Source organism: Bos indicus, chromosome 1 (genome assembly GCF_029378745.1).
Source record: "Bos indicus isolate NIAB-ARS_2022 breed Sahiwal x Tharparkar chromosome 1, NIAB-ARS_B.indTharparkar_mat_pri_1.0, whole genome shotgun sequence".
Taxonomy (NCBI): Eukaryota; Metazoa; Chordata; class Mammalia; order Artiodactyla; family Bovidae; genus Bos; species Bos indicus.
The window spans coordinates 133,567,264-133,586,437 of record NC_091760.1 but is presented as its reverse complement, the minus strand read 5'-3'; the positions used below and the strand labels follow the sequence as shown (position 1 = coordinate 133,586,437).

The window sequence follows — 19,174 nt, the reverse complement described above, 5'->3', positions numbered from 1 at the left end:
ACAGGCAGACTGGTGAAAGGCTTTCCCTGCCAAAGGCAGTCTGTAAAGACCGAAATAAATGCCTACTTCTTAGATACAGTAACAGCAATTCAATGCAACAAGAGTTACAAATAATCAGGAAAGCATGAAATAATCAAAGGAACAAAATAAAACACCAATAACTGGCCCTAAAGAAATTGAGATCTGTGAATTGGCTGAGAAAGAATTCAAAATAATCATCTTAAAGAATCTCAGTGAGCTATGAAAGAACACAGATCAGCAACTAAGCAAATATCAGGTAAACAATACATGAAGAAAATACCTCTTTGTTCAACAAAGAGACAGAAACCATAAAAATGAACCAAATGGAAATTCTAAAACCAAAGAGCAAAATTTCTGTACAGAAAAAGTATATAGAAATCTTCAACAACAGACCAATCAAATGAAAAAATCAGTGAGCATAAAAACAGGTCAATTAAAATTACCCAATCAGAGAAAAAAGAATGGAAAGGGAATAAAAAGTCTCCAAGACTTACAGAAAGCCATGAAAATGAACAATATATGCATTATTAGAGTCCCAGAAGGGACAGAGAAAGAGACAAAGGCAGAAAATGTACTCAGCTCATTATTACCTGGGGGATTTTTGCAGAAACTAATGCCTGTGGTGGGCAATTTGTTATGTGAGTGATATTGATATGCCTCCTGTCAGTAACATTTGGGTAACAAAAGACATATGTGTCTGGTCAATGTGTTAAAGAAATAATGACAGAAAACTTCACTTATCTGGAGAGGGAAATAGACATCCAGATCCATGTAGCACAAGGAATCTCAAATATAGAAAATATAAAGAGATCTTCACCATGACACATTATAATCAGATTCTCAAAGACAATTTTGAAATCACCAAGAGAAAACCAACTCATCATATACAAGGGGACCCCTATAGGACTAGCAGTGTATTTATTTTTTCTTTTTCAGTCCACTTGCAATGTATTTCTTAGTGTACACTTTACAGACAAGAAAGAGTGGCATGATGTATTCATATTGCTCAAAGAAAAAAATTTCAACCAAAAATGCTGTACTTGGCAAAGCTTATACTTCGGAAATAAAGGGGGAATAAAGACTTTTCCAGATGAAATCTGTAGGAGTTCATCATCACTAGACCTGCCTTACAGGAAATGCTAAAGAGTTATTCAACCGTTCCTTAAAGGATGCCAACTAACATAAAAATAGAAATTATAAAGCTCATTGTAAAGATAAGAATATAGTTAAGTTCAGAATATTTTAATATTTAAGGATAAAGCATAAATCACTTTTAACTCTGCTTTAAAAGTTAAGAAAAAAGTATATAACTACAGTAATTTTGTAGTGAATACACAATATATAAGATGTAAATTATGACAACATAAAATGTGATGGGAGGAAAAGTAAAACATATAGATTTTGTATGCAGTCAAATTTAAGCTGTTATCAACTTCAAATAAACTTTTATCACTATAAGATCTTTCATGGAAGATAACCACAAATAGGAAACCTGTAATAGATACACAAAAGATAAAAGAATCCAGATACATCACTACAAAAAAATCGTCCACTGAAAAAGGAGGACAGGAAGAAAAAGGCAACAGAACTATAAAACATAAACAAATTAACAAAATGGCAATAGTAAGTCCTTACCAATAAATAATTACTTTAAATGTAAATGGATCAAAATCAACAACCAATAAACACAGATTGTGAAATGATTAAAAACAAGATTGTACAGGGACTTCCTTGGTGGTCAAGGGGTTAAGAATCAGCCTTCTAATTCAGGAGATGTGAGTTTGATCCCTGGAAAATGAAGGTGAAAGTCACTAAGTCATGTCTGACTCTTTGTGACCCCATGGACTGTAGCCCACCAGGTTCCGCTGTCCGTGGAATTCTCCAGGCAAGAATACTGGAGTGGGTGGCCATTACCTTCTCTAGGGGATCTTCCTGACCCAGCGATTGAACCCAGGTCTTCCACACTGCAGGCAGACTCTTTACCATCTGAGCCACCAAAGAACCCAGGTATCTAAGATCCTACATGGCGTGGGACAACTAAGCCTGCCTGCCACAACAGCTGAGCCCACATGTCTCTACTAGGAAGCCTGAGTGCCACAAAATGCAGAGCCTACATGCCCTGGATCCCACACACCACAACTACAGAGCCCACATCCACAACTACTGAGTCCGCACACTCTCATATGCCACAGCTAAAATGATGCAGCCAAAAAAGAATAAGTAAATATATATATTTTTTAAAAGCCAAGATGGTATGATATGCTGCCTACAAGAGACTCATTTTAGCTTTAAGGACACACATACCCTAAAAGTTAAGGGATAGGAAAAGATATTCAATGCAAATGGAAACAAAAAGAAAGCTGGATTAGCTACCTTTATGCCAGACAAAAGACTTTAAAATAAAGACTAATAAAAGAGAAAGAAGGTCAATGCAGAATGATACAGAATGATACAGAAATCATTGCAGCAGAGGATGTAACACTTGTAAATATTTATCCACCTAACATGTAGGAGCCTCTAAATATATAAAGCAAATATTATCAGACTTAAATGGAGAAACAATAATAGCTGTTGTTGTCATTTAGTTGCTCAGTTGTGTCCAAATCTTTGTGACCCCATAGAGTGCAGCATGCCAGCCTTCCCTGTCCTTCATTATCTCCTGGAGTTTGCTCAAACTCTTGTCCATTGAGTCAGTGATGCCATCCAAACATCTCATCCTGTGTCACCCCCTACTCCTCCTGCTCTCAGTATTTCCCAGTATCAGGGTCTTTTCCAGTGAGTCAGCTCTTTCCATCAGGTGACCAAAGTATTGGAGCTTCAACTTCAGCATCAGTCCCTCCAGTGAGTATTCAGGGTTGATTTATATAAACACTTTTATAGCAAGAAATTGGATGTCAGTTCAGTCACTCAGTCGTGTCCAACTCTTTGTGACCCCGTGAACCACAGCACTCCAGGCCTCCCTGTCCATCACCAACTCCCAGAGTCCACCCAAACCCATGTCCATTGAGTCAGTGATGCCATCCAACTATCTCATCCTCTGTTGGCCCCTTCTCTTCCTGCCCTCAATCTTTCCCAGCATCAGGGTCTTTTCCAATGAGTCAGCTCTTCACATCAGGTAGCCAAAGTACTGGAGTTTCAGCTTCAACATCAGTCCTTCCAATGAACACCCAGGACTGGTCTCCTTTAGGATGGACTGGTTGGATCTCCTTGCAGTCCAAGGGACTCTCAAGAGTCTTCCCAACACCACAGTTCAAAAGCATCAATTCTTCTGTGCTCAGCTTTCTTTATAGTCTAACTCTCACATCCATACATGACCACTGGAAAAACCATAGTCTTGACTAGACGGGCCTTTGTTGGCAAAGTAATGTCTCTGCTTTTTAATATGCTGTCTAGGTTGGTCATAACTTTCCTTCCAAGGAGTAAGTGTCTTTTAATTTCATGGCTGCAATCACCATCTGCAGTGATTTTGGAGCCCAGAAAAATAAAGTCAGCCACTGTTTCCACTGTTTCCCCATCTATTTGCCATGAAGTGATGGGACCGGATGCCATGATCTTAGTTTTCTGAATGTTGAGCTTTAAGCCAACTTTTTCACTCTCCTCTTTCACTTTCATCAAGAGGCTCCTTAGTTCTTCTTCACTTTCTGCCATAAGGGTGGTGTCATGGATAAATTCCTTGAAACATTCAACCTACCAAGACTGAATCAGGAAATCTGAGCAGGCCAGTAATGAGTGAGTAAGGAGATAGAATCAGTAATCAGAAACATCCCAAGAAAGAAAAGTCCAAGCCCTAATGATTTTACAGTTGAATTCTGCCAATGAAAGAATGAATCCAAATTATTCTAAAACTCTTCTTAAAAAGTGGAGAGGGAATACTCTCAAATTCGTTTTATGAAACCAGCATTACCCTTCTACCAAAGTCAGATAAGGAAACTATGAGAGAAGAAAATTATAAGCTAATATTTCTAATAAACATAGATACAGAAATTCTCAACAAAATACTGGCAAACTGAATTCAACAACACATTAAAATGATCATATACCATGATTAAGTGAGGTTTCAGTTCAGTTCAGTCGCTCAGTCGTGTCCGACTTTTTGCGACCCCATGAATCGCAGCACGCCAGGCCTCCCTGTCAATCACAAACTCCCGGAGTTCACTCAGACTCAAGTCCATTGAGTCAGTGATGCCATCCAGCCATCTCATCCTCTGGCGTCCCCCTCTCCTCCTGCCCCCGATCCCTCCCAGCATCAGAGTCTTTTCCAATTAGTCAGCTCTTTGCATGAGGTGGCCAAAGTACTGGAGTTTCAGCTTCAGCATCATTCCCTCCAAAGAAATCCCAGGGCTGCACCTCAAGGACGGGGGAGCCTGTGGGCTGCTGTCTATGGGGTCGCACAGAGTCGGACACAACTGAAGCTACTTAGCAGCAGCAGCAGGCCACCTCATGCGAAGAGCTGACTCACTGGAAAAGACTCTGATGCTGGGAGGGATTGGGGGCAGGAGGAGAAGGGGATGACAGAGGATGAGATGGCTGGATGGCATCACTGAGTCGATGGACGTGAGTTTGAGTGAACTCCAGGAGTTTGTGATGGACAGGGAGGCCTGGCGTGCTGCAACTCATGGTGTCGCAAAGAGTTGCACACGACTGAGCGACTGAACTGATGCCTAGGATGCAAGGATAGTTTGACATGCAAATCTGTAAATGTCATGCCACATTAAAAGAATAAAGGATAAAAGTTATATGATCAAATCAATAGATACTTAGAAAAGCATTTGACACAATTGAACAACTTTCAATTAAAGAGATTAAAAAAGTCTCATCAAATTAGGTGTAGAAGCAATGTACCTCAACATAATAAAGGCTGTGTATGACAAGACCCAGTCTTCCCACGTGGCACTAGTGGTAACAAACTCACCTCCCAGTGCAGGAGACATAAGAGACGCAGGTTCAATCCCTGGGTTTGGAAGATCCCCTGGAGAAGGGCATGGCAACCCACTCCAGGATTCTTGCCTGGAGAATCCCGTGGATAGAGAGCCCTGGCAGGCTACAGTTCATAGGGTCACAAAGAGTTGGAAATGACTGAAGCGACTTAGCACGCACGCACGCGTGACAAGTCCACAACTAACATCATACTCAGTGGTAAAAAGGTGAAAGCTTTTCCTCTAAGATCAAGACAAGGAGGCCCACTCTTGCCACTTTTACTGAAGTAGAAGTCTTAGCCAGAATAATCGGTCAAGAAAAGTAAAGAAGAAGTACCCAGACCAGGGAAAGAGTAAATTTTTTTCTTTGGAAATTACATAATGTTATATATAGAAAACCCTTAAAGACCACAAAATCTGTTAGAAAAAAGCAAATGAATATTGGAAAGTTGCAGTATATTAAATGAACATACAAAAATTAGTTGCACTTCTGTACACTGACAACAGAGTATTTGAAAGGGATTTAAGAAAATCTTCCCATATACAAACAGCATCAAGTGAAATGAAACACATAGGAAACATTTGACTAAGGAAATTGAAGATCTGTATACTGAAATATATAAAATCTTGATGAAAGAATTTAAAGAGGATACAAAAAATGGAAAGATACCCCATCTTAATGATCTGGAAGAATCTTGTTAAAATATCCATGCTTCCCTCCAGAACTTGAAAGAGAAAAACTTCTGTTTAAAGCCACATATTTTGTGGTACAACTTTTAGGGGAGCTCTAGGAAACTGATATGATGGACAGGCCTCAAAATTAAAAGAAAACAGATTACTGTGGAAAATTCTTAAAGAAATGGGACTACTATACCACCTGACCTGCCTCCTGAGAAATCTGTATGCAGGTTAAGAAGCAACAGTTAGAACTGGACATGGAACAACAAACTGGTTCCAAATCAGGAAAGAAGTACATCATGGCTGTATATTGTCACCTTGCTTAAAGTTAATGCAGAGTACATCATGCGAAATGGTGGGCTGGATGAACCACAAGCTGGAATCAAGATTGCTGGGAGAAATATCAATAACCTCAGATATGCACATGACACCACCCTTAAGGCAGAGAGCGAAGAACTAAAGAGCCTCTTGATGAAAGTGAAAGAGGAGAGTGAAAAAGTTGGCTTAAAACTCACCATTCAGAAAACTAAGATCATGGCATCCAGTCCCATCACTTCATGGCAAATAGATGGGGAAACAATGGAAACAGTGACAGACTTTATTTGGGGGGGCTCCAAAACCATTGCAGATGGTGGCTACAGCCATGAATTTAAAAGACTCTTGCTCCTGGGAAGAAAAATAATGACCAACCTAGACAGCATATTCAAAAGCAGAGACATTACTTTGCCAACAAAGGTCCATCTAGTCAAAGCTATGGTTTTTCCACCAGTCATGTGTGGATGTGAGAGTTGGACTATAAAGAAAGCTGAGTGCCAAAGAATTGACACTTTTGAACTGTGATGTTGGAGAAGACTCTTGAGAGTCCCTTGGACAGCAAGGAGATCCAACCAGTCCATCCTAAAGGAAATCAATCCTGAATATTCATTGGAAGGACTGATGCTGAAGCTGAAACTCCAGTTTTGACTTTGGCCACCTGATACGAAGAGCTGACTCATTGGAAAAGACCCTGATGCTGGGAAAGACTGAAGGCGGGAGGAGAAGGGGACAACAGGATGAGATGGTTGGATGGCATCACTGACTCAATGGACATGAGTTTGAGTGAACTCCAGGAGTTGGTGATGGACTGGGAAGCCTGGCATGCTGCAGTCTATGGGGTGGCAAAAAGTCGGAAACAACTGAGCAACTGAACTGAACTGATTATGCAAACTTGAAGACCACTCAGCAATAAAAAGTAATAGACTACTAATGAACATAAAAAACACAGATGAATCTCAGAATAGTTATGGTGAGTGAAAGAAACCAGGTAAAGGAGTGCATACTGTATGGGTCCATGGATATAAAAGCCTAACATTGTAACCTAACGTAGTGCAACAGAAAACAGGTGGTTTCCTGGGGGTAGGGTGCCAGTAGCAGGAGGGGACATTGGAAAGGTTTATAAAATGCATGAAGAACATTTGGGGGTGATGATATGGTTGCTGTCTTTTACAAAAAATTTTTTCAGTTTATTTTTTGGCCACTCAGCATGTGGGATCTTAGTTTCTCAGCCAGGGATCAAACCTGTGCCCCTACAGTGGAAGCCCAGAGTCTTAACCACTGGGACCCGGTAGCTTTCTTGATTATAGTAGTGGTTTTATTATATATATATATACTTATAAATATATAGTTATATATTTTTATTTTTATATTTATAGATTTTATATATTTATATATTATATTTATAAATATACATATATCTATAAAACAAAACATCAAAATTATATACTCTAAATATGTCCAATTTATTGTAATATATAACAATAAATTATACCTTAATAAATTGCTTAAAACGAAAAAAAAAATTGCTTCTCAAACTTATCTTCAGATTCAATGCAATACCTATCAAAATTCCTATGGAATTTTTCACAAAAACAGAAGAACAATTCTAAAATTCATATGGTCCTAGAAAAGAACACAAAGCCATCTTAAGGAACACAATAAAGCTGGAGGCATCACACTACTTGATTTCAAAATATACTACAAAGCTATAGTAAAACAGCATCATATTGCATAAAACCATACATACACACATACACTAAGAGAACAGAATAGAGAAACCAGAAATAAACCGATGCGTTTATGGTTGGTTGATCTTCAACAAAGGTGCCAAGAACATACATGAGGAAACTATAGTCTCTTCGATAAAGGATGTTGGAAAATAAATAATAAAGGGTATTGAAATAACGGGTTATGCTTGCGGCAAGTCACATTTTCTGCACTCTAAAGAAACTCTTTCTCAAATATAACTGATCTAGAAGCAAATGTAATGGTCTTTTTAACCACAGTAAATTATTACGGTAATTTTTTTCTGACTCCAAGCCCGTGAGAGTACAGGCTTCAATGACTGGCCTCTTAACTTGGGCAAAACATCCTCTGACACAAGTTGTAGCAGTATTTTCTTAGATCAGTCTCCCAAGGCAAGAGAAAGAAAAGAAAAAATAAGTAAAGGGGACATAGTCAAACTTAAAAGCTTTTGCACAGCAAAAGAAGCCATTGACAAAATGAAAAAAACTTAGGGAATGGGAAAAAACATTTGCAAATGATGGGACTAACAAGGGCTCAATTTCCAAAATATATAAACAGTTCATACAACTCAAAACTTTTTTAAAAAAACTCAAAAAATGGGCAGATCCAGAAATAAATCCACATCACTCTAGTCAGAATATTATATATATAATAACCTGTAATCGAAAATACTGTGAAAAATACATATATCTGAATCACTTTGCTGTATACCTTAAACTAATACAATATTATAAATCGACTATGAGTTCAGTTCAGTCGCTCAGTCATGTCCAACTCTTTGCGACCCCATAAATTGCAGCACGCCAAGCCTCCCTGTCCTCACCAACTCCCGCAGTTCACTCAGACTCACGTCCATCGAGTCGGTGATGCCATTCAGCCATCTCATCCTCTGTCGTCCCCTTCTCCCCTTGCCCCCAATCCCTCCCAGCATCAGAGTCTTTTCCAATGAGTCAACTCTTCGCATGAGGTGACCAAAGTACTGAAGTTTCAGCTTTAGCATCATTCCTTCCAAACACCCAGGACTGATCTCCTTTAGAATGGACTGGTTGGATCTCCTTGCAGTCCAAGGGACTCTCAAGAGACACCACAGTTCAAAAGCATCAATTTTTCGGGGCTCAGCTTTCTTCACAGTACAACTCTCACATCCATACATGACTACTGGAAAAACCATAGCCTTGACTAGACGGACCTTTGTTGGCAAAGTAATGTCTCTGCTTTTTAATATGCCGTCTAGGTTGGTCATAACTTTCCTTCCAAGGAGTAAGCGTCTTTTAATTGCATGGCTGCAGTCACCATCTGCAGTGATTTTGGAGCCCAGAAAAATAAAGTCTGACACTGTTTCCACTGTTTCCCCATCTATTTACCATGAAGTGATGGGACCAGATGCCATGATCTTCGTTTTCTGAATGTTGAGCTTTAAGCCAACTTTTTCACTCTCCTCCTTCACTTTCATCAAGAGGCTCTTTAGTTCCTCTTCACTTTCTGCCATAAGGGTGGTGTCATCTGCATATCTGAGGTTATTGATATTTCTCCCAGCAATCTTGATTCTAGCTTGTGCTTCTTCCAGCCCAGTGTTTCTCATGATGTACTCTCCATATAAGTTAAATAAGCAGTGTGACAATATACAGCCTTGACATACTCCTTTTCCTATTTGGAACCAGTCTGTTGTTCCATGTCCAGTTCTAACTGTTGCTTCCTGACCTGCATATAGGTTTCTCAAGAGGCAGGTCAGGTGATCTGGTATTCCCATCTCTTGAAGAATTTTCCACAGTTTATTGTGATCCACACAGTCAAAGGCTTTGGCATAGTCAATAAAGCAGAAATAGATGTTTTTCTGGAACTCTCTTGCTTTTTTGATGATCCATCGGATGTTGGCAATTTGATATCTGGTTCCTCTGCCTTTTCTAAAGCCAGCTTGAACATCTGGAAGTTCACGGTTCACATATTACTGAAGCCAGCTTGGAGAATTTTGAGCATTACTTGACTAGCATGTGAGATGAGTGCAATTGTGCGGTAGGTTGAGCATTCTTTGGCATTGCCTTTCTTTGGGATTGGAATGAAAACTGACCTTTTCCAGTCCTGTGGCCACTGCTGAGTTTTCCAAATGTGCTGGCATACTGAGTGCAGCACTTTTGCAGCATCATCTTTCAGGATTTGAAATAGCTCAACTGGAATGCCATCACCTCCACTAGCTTTGTTCGTAGTGATGCTCTCTAAAGCCCACTTGACTTCATATTCCAAGTGGCTGGCTTGGATGTCTGGCTCTAGGTGAGTGATCACACCATCATGATTATCTGGGTCGTGAAGATCTTTTTTGTACAGTTCTTCTGTGTATTCTTGCCACCTCTTCTTAATATCTTCTGCTTCTGTTAGGTCCATACTATTTCTGTCCTTTATTGTGTCCATCTTTGCCTGAAATGTCCCCTTGGTATCTCTAATTTTCTTGAAGAGATCTGTAGTCTTTCCCATTCTATTGTTTTCCTCTATTTCTTTGCATTGATCGCTAAGGAAGGCTTTCTTATCTCTTCTTGCTATTCTTTGGAACTCTGCATTCAGATGCTTATATCTTTCCTTTTCTCCTTTGCTTTTCACTTCTCTTCTTTTCACAGCTATTTGTAAGGCCTTCCCAGACAGCCATTTTGCCATTTTGCATTTCTTTTCCATGGGGATGGTCTTGATCCCTGTCTCCTGTACAATATCACAAACCTCCATCCATAGTTCATCAGGCACTCTATGAGATCTAGTCCCTTAAATCTATTTTTCACTTCCACTGTATAATCATAAGGGATTTGATTTAGGTCATACCTGAATGGTCTAGTGGTTTTCCCTACTTTCTTCAATTTCAGTCTGAATTTGGCAATAAGGAGTTCATGATCTGAGCCACAGTCAGCTCCCAGTCTTGTTTTTGCTGACTATATAGAGCTTCTCCATCTTTGGCTGCAAAAAATATAATCAGTCTGATTTTGGTGTTGACCATCTGGTGATGTCCATGTGTAGTCTTCTCTTGTGTTGTTGGAAGATGGTGTTTGCTATGACCAGTGCGTTCTCTTGGCAAAACTCTGTTAGCCTTTGCCCTGCTTCATTCCGTATTCCAAGACCAAATTTGCCTGTTACTCCAGGTGTTTCTTGACTTTCTACTTCTGTATTCCAGTCCCCTATAGTGAAAAGGACATCTTTTTTGGGTGTTAGGTCTAAAAGGTCTTGTAGGTCTTCATAGAACCGTTCAACTTCAGCTTCTTCAGCGTTACTGGTTGGGGCATAGACTTGGATTACTGTGATATTGAATGGTTTGCCTTGGAAACGAACAGAGATCATTCTGTCGTTTTTGAGATTGCATCCAAGGACTGCATTTCGGACTCTTTTGTTGACCATGATGGCTACTCCATTTCTTCTAAGGGATTCCTGTCCACAGTAGTAGATATAATGCTCATCTGAGTTAAATTCACCCATTCCAGTCCATTTTAGTTCGCTGATTCCTAGAATGTTGACGTTCACTCTTGCCATCTCCTGTTTGATCACTTCCAATTTAACTTGATTCGTGGACCTCACATTCCAGGTTCCCATGCAATATTGCTCTTTACAGCATCGGATCTTGCTTCTATCACCAGTCACATCCATAATTGGGTATTGTTTTTGCTCTGGCTCCATTCCTTCATTCTTTCTGGAGTTATTTCTCCACTGATCTCCAGTAGCATATTGGGCACCTACCAACCTGGGGAGTTCTTCCATATAAATAAAGTCTCTTTGCCTACCTCCCCCCAGGAAAAAAGACTGGCCTCATATCAAATTACTACAGTTGCAATTTGTGTCTTTTCTTTTTCCTTTTCCACCTCCTTTTTTCCTTCCTTCAGTATAATTGACCTATTCAGTTCAGTTCAGTTCAGTCACTCAGTTGTGTCTGACTCTTTGTGACCCCATGAATCGCAGCACACCAGGCCTCCCTGTCCATCACCAACTCCCGGAAGTTCACTCAAACTCACGTCCATCGAGTTGATGATGCCATCCAGCCATCTCATCCTCTGGCGTCCCCTTCTCCTCTTGCCCCCAATCCCTCCCAGCATCAGAGTCTTTTCCAATGAGTCAACTCTTCACATGAGGTGGCCAAAGTATTGGAGTTTCAGCCTCAGCATCAGTCCTTCCAATGAACACCCAGGACTGATCTCCTTTAGAATGGATTGGTTGGATCTCCTTGCAGTCCAAGGGACTCTCAAGAGTCTTCTCCAACACCACAGTTCAAAAGCCTCAATTCTTCAGCGCTCAGCTTTCTTCACAGTCCAACTCTTACATCCATACATGACTACTGGAAAAACCATAGCCTTGACTAGACGGGCCTTTGTTGGCAAAGTAATGTCTCTGCTTTTTAATATGCTATCTAGATTGGTCATAACTTTCCATTAATTTAATTTCTGATGTACTTCATGATTCACTGTTCTTACATGCTTCAAAAAGATCATTTCAATAAGTCTGCTTAATCTGTCACCATATATGGTTACAGTTTTCTTGTGACGAGAACTTCTAAGATCTACTCGTTTATCACCTTTCTAATATGCAATACAGTGTTATAAACTCTAGGTACTATACCATACATTATATCCCTAGGAGTTATTTTATAATTAGAAGTTTGTAATATTTGACCCCCTTAAGCCATTTCACCAACCCACTCCAGTGTTCTTGCCTGGAGAATCCCAGGGACAGAGGAGCCTGGTGGGCTGCCGTCTGTGGGGTCGCACAGAGTTGGACGCAACTGATGCGACTTAGCAGCAGCAGCAGCAGCAGCAAGCCATTTCACACACTCTCTACCCTCCACCTCTGGCAAACACCAATCTGTTCTCTTTGTGTGATCTCTTGATTTTGGGTTTTGGTGGTGGTGGTGGTGGTGGTCTTTAAATTCCATATGTAAGGAATTTAAGGATCATACAGGATTTACCTTTCTCGATCTGACTTAACTCACTTACATAATGCCCTCAGTGTCCATCCATGTTGTCACAAATGGCAATATTTCATTTTTTATAGCTGAATAATATTCCATTGTGTGTATATACCATGTTTTCTTTACCTGTTCATCCATTGATGGACATACAGGATGTTTCCATATATTAGCTGTACAGTGAACAAGGGGGTAAATATCTTTTGGGGATGTTGTTTTTTCTTTTGATAAATACCCAGAAGTGGAACTGCTAGACCATATGGTAGTTCTATTTGCAATTTTTTAAGGAACTCTCTACTGCGTTCCATAGTGGCTGCACTAATTTAGATTTCGCAGTACACAAGGATTCCGTTTTCTTCACATCCTTGCCAACAGTTGTCTTTTTGATAACAGTCATTCTTACAGGTATGAGGTGTCTCATTGTGATTTTGATTTTCATTTCCCTGATAATTGGTGATGTTCAGCATCTTTTCATGTACCTGTTGACTATTTGTATCTCTTCTTTTTTTTCCCCCATTCTTATCTCTTCCTGGGAAAATGTCTATTAAGATCCTCTGCCATTTTTTCAGTTTTTTGTTTTTGTTTTATTTTTTGCTGTTGAGTTTTATAAGTTCTTTATATATTCTGAATATTAATGCCTTATCAGCTATGTAATTTGCAAATATTTTATTCAGTAGGTTGTCTTTTTATTTTTCTTGATGGTTTCCTTTGCTGTGCAGAGCTTCTAACTCTGTTTCTCTGGAGGAGGAAATGGCAACCCACTCCAGTACTCTTGCCTGGAAAATGCCATGGATGGAGGAGCCTGATAGGCTACAGTCCATGGGGTCGCAAAGAGTCGGACATGACTGAGCAACTTCACCTCACCTCACCTTTGCTGTGTGGAAGCTTTTTAGTTTGATGTAGCTGACTCATGTATTTTTTATTTTATTAGTTTGCTTTTGGTGTCAAACCCAAAAAAAACATTGCCAAGACCAATGTCAAGGAGATCACAGCCTAGAAGCTTGGTTTCAGGTCTTATATTCAAGTCTTTAATCCATTTTGAGTTGGTTTCTGTGTGTAACATAAGACAGTGGTACAGTTTTGTTTTGTTTTGCATAAAGCTGTCCATTCTTCCAAGTACCCATTATTGAACAGATTGTTCTTTCCCCCATTGTATATTCTTGTATATTCTTGGCTCCTTTGTTATAAATCAATTGATCATATATGTGTAGTTTGATTTCGGGGCCCTATTCTGTCCCACTAATCTATGTGTCTATTTTTGTGACAGCCATACTGTTTTGATTATTATAGTGTTGTAGTATAATTTGAAATGAGGTAATGTGATGCTCCAGTTTTGTTCTTCTTGCTCAAGTTTGCTTTGACAAGTTGAGATCTTGTATGATTCCATACAAATTTTAGGATTGTTTTATTTATGTGGAAAATGTCATTGAAATTTTTATAGGGATTGCATTTAATCTGTAGACGACTTTGGTTAGTAGGGACATTTTGACAACATTAATTATTCCAGTCCATTAGAATGAAATATCTCAATTTATATGTAGCTTCAATTTCATTCATCAGTGTCCTATGATTTTTCAGTACACAGATCTTTCACCTCTTTGTTTAAATTTATTTCCAGATATTTTATTTCATTCTTGATGCAGTGGTAAATGGATTTGTTAATCTCTCTTTCTGCTAGTTCATTGTTACTGTATAGAAATGCAAAAGATTTTTGTATATTGATTTTGTATCTTGCAATTTTATTGTGTTTATTAGTTTTTAACAGTCTCTTGGTAAAGTCTTTAAGGTTTTCTGTATATAATATTATCTGTACCTAGTGACAGTCTAATTCTTCATTTTAAATTTGGTTAGCTTTTATTTATTTCTCTTGCCTAACTGTCCCAGCTAGGACTTCCAGTACTACATTGAATAAAAGTAGCAAAAGTGAGTACCCTTTTCTTGTTCTTGGTCTTAGAGGAAAACCTTCCAGCTTTTCACCATTGAGTATAATGTTAGCTGAAAAGCTTCATCTTTTCGAAGAACCAGCTCTTAGTTTCATTGACTTTTTATTATCTTTTTAATCTCTTTTTCATTTATTTCCACTCTGATCTTTGTTGTTTCCTTCCTTCTATTACTTTTGGGTTTCATTTGTTCTACTCTTTCTAGTTCCTGGAGGATTAAAGTTCAGCTGTTTGTTTGAGATACTTGTTGGGTTTTGATATAAGCATTTACCACTATGGCCCTTATTATGTTGAGATATGTCCCCACTATACCCGCTTTGTTGGGAGTTTTTATAATTAATGGATGTTGAATTTTGTCAAACACTTTTTCCACATCTATTCAGATGATCATATGTTATCCTTCCTTTTGTTAATGTGGTGTGTCACCTTGATTGATTTGCAGATGTTGAACTGAACTGAATCTTGGTTTATGATCCTTTTACTTTGTTGTTACATTTAGTTTACTAACATTTTGTTGAGGTTTTTTCATCTATAATTATGAGAAATATTGGCCTATAATTTTCTTGTGGCATCCTTGTCTGATTTTGTTATTTGGGGGTAATGCTGGCCTCAAAGTTAGTTTGGATATTCCTTCCTCTCCTGTCTTTTAGAATAGTTTGAGAGAACCAGTGCTAAAGCTTTTTAGATGTTTTACAGAATTCATTAGTAAATCTGGTCCTAGGCTTTTCTTTGTTGGGAGATTTTTCACTACTGATTCAGTCACCTTACTAGTAATTGGACTGTTCAAATTTTCTTTTTTTCATAATTCAAGTCTTGGTAGCTTATATGTTTCTAGGAGTTTATCCATTTTTTTCTAGGTTGTCAAGTTTGTTGGTGTGTAATTGTTCATAGTAGCCTCCTATAATCCTGTGTTTCACTACTATCACTAGTAATGTTTTCTTTCACTTTTGGTTTTGACTTCTCTCTCTCTTTTTGGGAGTATAGCTGCAGGTTTATCAATTTTGTTCATCTTTTCAAAGGACCAGCTGTTAGTTCCATTGACTTTTTATTGTCTTTTTAACCTCTTTTTCATTTAGTTCCACTCTGATCTTTGTTGTTTCCTTCCTTCTAATACTTTTGGGCTGCATTTGTTCTGCTGCTGCTGCTGCTAAGTCGCTTCAGTCGTGTCCGACTCTGTGCAACCCCATAGACAGCCTCCCACCAGGCTCCACCATCCCTGGGATTCTCCAGGCAAGAACATTGGGGTGGGATGCCATTTCCTTCTCCAACGCATGAAAGTGAAAAGTGAAAGTGAAGTTACTCAGTCGTGTCTGACTCTTCGTGACCCCATGGACTGCAGCCTACCAGGCTCCTACGTCCTCTCTCTCTAGTTGCTGGAGGATTAAAATTCAGTTATTTATTTGAGATATTTCTTGGGTTTTGATATAAGCATTTATCACTATTAATTTTCCCCTTAGAACAGCTTTCACTGCATCCTGTAAGTTTTGGTATGTTGTATTTTGATTTTCATTTATCTCAAGGTATTTTTTGCTTTCTTTTATTTATTTGACATGTTGGTTGTTCAGTATCATGTTGTTTAGTTACGACATATTTGAGAATTTCCCAGTTTTCATCTTGCAATTAATTTCTAGTTTTATACAACTGTCAGAAAAGATGCTTGATATAATTTGAACTTTCTTGAATTTATTGACGTGTTTTATAGCATAATGTATGATCTATCTTGGAGAAACTTTCATGTCATTCATGAAGAGTGTGTATTTTGTTGCTTTTTGATGGAATGTTTTATATGTATCAATTAAGTTCATCTGACCTAACATGTCATTTAAGATATGTTTCCTCACTGATTTTCTATCTGAATGCTGTATTCATTGATCAAAGTGTGGTAGTTAAGTATCTTACTAGTATTGTATTGGTGCCTATTTGTCCATTTAAGTCTGGTAATATTTGTTTTATATATTGAGGTGCATAAATATTTACAAATGATACGTCCTCATGTTGAGCTCTATATCATTCTGTAATGCCTTTCTTTCCCTCTTATTACAGTCTTTATTAGGGGAGTTCAACAGTATTGCTAACCCAGCTATCATTTTCCATTCCTTCACTTTCAGTCTGCGCATGTCTTTACAGTCAGTGAATTTTTGTATGCAGCATATAGCTAGGTCTTGTTTTCTTATCCATTTAGCCAGTTTGTGTCCTTTGATTGGAGAATTTAGTCCATTTACATTTAAAGTAATTATTGATAGTTATGTATTTACTGCCATTTTTTAAATTGTTTTCTGATTGTTGTTGTAGTTCTCTGCTTCTTTCTTCTTCTAATGTTCTCTTTATGGTGTAATGACTTTCATGGTATGTTAGATTTCTTTATCTTTTGTGTATCTTTTATAGGTTATTGCTTTTTGGTTACCATGGGGCTTACATAAAAAATTATATTAAGAACAGTCTATTTTAACTTAAGTTTGAATGCATTCTAAAGCTCTACATTCTTGCTCTCTCCTGTCATTTTTTGTAGTCACATTTTACATCTCTTATATATGTATTAATTATAGTTATTTTTAATACTTTTATATTTTAACTTTCATATTTTATAAATAATTCACCATCTTTACTATATGTTTGTCATTACCAGTGAGATATATACTTTCATATGTTTTCTTGTTACTAATTAGCCCCATTTTTTTCAGTTTTAAAAAAAGTATTTTTCTTTTATTTCTTGTCAGGCCAGTTTAGTGGCAATAAACTCTGTTAGCTTTGCTTGTCTGGAAAACTCTTTTATCTCTTCTTCAGTTCTTGATGAAAACAATGCCTGGTAGACTACTCTGGCCTAGAAGTTTTCTTTCCACACTTTAAATATACCATGCTGCTCCCTTCTGGTCTACAGTTTTTCTGGTGAAAAATCAACTCATCAACTTACAGGGGTTTCCTTGTATGCAGCTAGTTGTGTTTTTGTTTGTTTGTTTGTTTTCTCTTGCTGCTTTTAAGATTCTCTTCTTGTCTTTAGCCTTTTACACTTTAATATGTGTTCCTGTGGATCTCTCTGGGTTACTCTGTTTTAGAATTCTCTGGGCTCCCTAGATCCAAATGTCTGTTTCTGTCACCACGTTAGGAATGTTTTCAGCCATTATTTCAGTTAAGTTTTCTGCTTCTGCCTCTTTCTCTCTCTCTCCTCCTTTTAGACCCCTGTAATGCAAATACTGGTCTGTTTGATACTGTTCCATAAGTCGTTTAAGCAGTCTTCACTTTACTTCATTCTCTTTGTTTTGTTTTTTTGCTCCTCTGACTGTATGAATTCTACTGCCATGTCTTTGAATTCACTGATCCTTTCTTTGCTTCATCTAGTCTGCTGTTGAACTCCCCTAAAGTATTTCATTCCATTATTGTATTCTTCAACTCTGTAACTTCTGTTTAGTACTTTTTTTTATATTTTCTGTTTTTGTTGAAGTTCTCACTATATTCATTCTTTCTTCTTCTGAGTTTGGTGAGGATTTTTATGACCTTTATTTTGAACTCTTTATCAGGTAAATCAGTTATCTCCATTTCATTAAGGATTTTTTTCTGAGATTTTTTCCCCTTGTTCTTTAGTTTGGAACATATTTCTCTCTTTCTTCATTATGCTTGACTCCCTTTGTTAGTTTCTATGCATTAGATAAAACAAACACCTCTCCCATTCTTGAAGTAGTGGCTTCACATAGGGCATGAACATTATGGTTCAACTCTGCCCTAGCTCTTGGTTGTCTCTCAAACCTCTGTACTCATCCAAGCATCCTATTTTAAGTTTGATGGTTCCCAGTAGTTAAGAGTATGTGAAGACTTGTTAGTGTCCCAAAGGAAGGATCTCAGGCAGCAGCTAGATTCAGGCTGATTAAAAGCTAGCCATGGAATTTTCCAGGCAAGAGTACTGAAGTGGGTTGCCATGTCCTTCTCCAGGGGATCTTCCCAACCCAGGGATCAAACCCAGGTTTCCCACATTGCAGGCAGACACTTTACCATCTGAGCCACCAGGGAAGCAGGAGACTCTCATCAGTAGCTCTTAAATTATGCAAATATATAAAGTCTTATGGCACCACAAGTATAAGTCCCATTTGCCATCAGAACTAAGTAATTGGGAGATATCCCTGGGCAACAGTCAAAAAAAAAAAATCAGGGGTGCTAAATAACTATATAAACTCCTTTCTGGGAGGTATTGGCAGGCTGAAGCAAGACAAAGTAAGAGTGAAAGGATGGCATCCATTGCCTTGTGTTCTCTAAAAGCACCGCCATAGGGCCCTAAATGTGAAGCCAGTGCTCTAGCACACACAAGTAGACGTTTTTCACAGAAAGACTGGTGGGTTTATATTTCACTCTGCTGTTTACATAGTGCTCTGGTTTGGTAGCTTACAATGAACTGTCTCTCCAGCTGTCACATTCTCATGGTACCTAGGAATGCAAGGCCCCCTGGCCACCAGAACCAGGTGATCAGGTGTCTCCTGGGTGGCAGCCACTAAAACCAGGGCTCCAGATACAAAACCCGGGGCACCAGACATACATAAAAATTCCCCTCCAGGAGATCCTGGGGCTTTCAAGTGCAGCAGAAAGACAGTATGAAGAAACACCCACCCTTTGAGGCCTCTGGAAAGGATTACCCTTAGATCTGT

At 38.5% G+C, this 19,174-nt stretch overlaps 1 protein-coding gene across 6 annotated transcripts in view; it reads left to right on the top strand.

Annotated features, from left to right (window-relative positions):
- Nucleotides 1-19,174, top strand: part of PPP2R3A (protein phosphatase 2 regulatory subunit B''alpha) — a 233,067-nt gene that overhangs the window by 169,028 nt on the left and 44,865 nt on the right. The gene's annotated exons all lie outside the window — the stretch shown is intronic.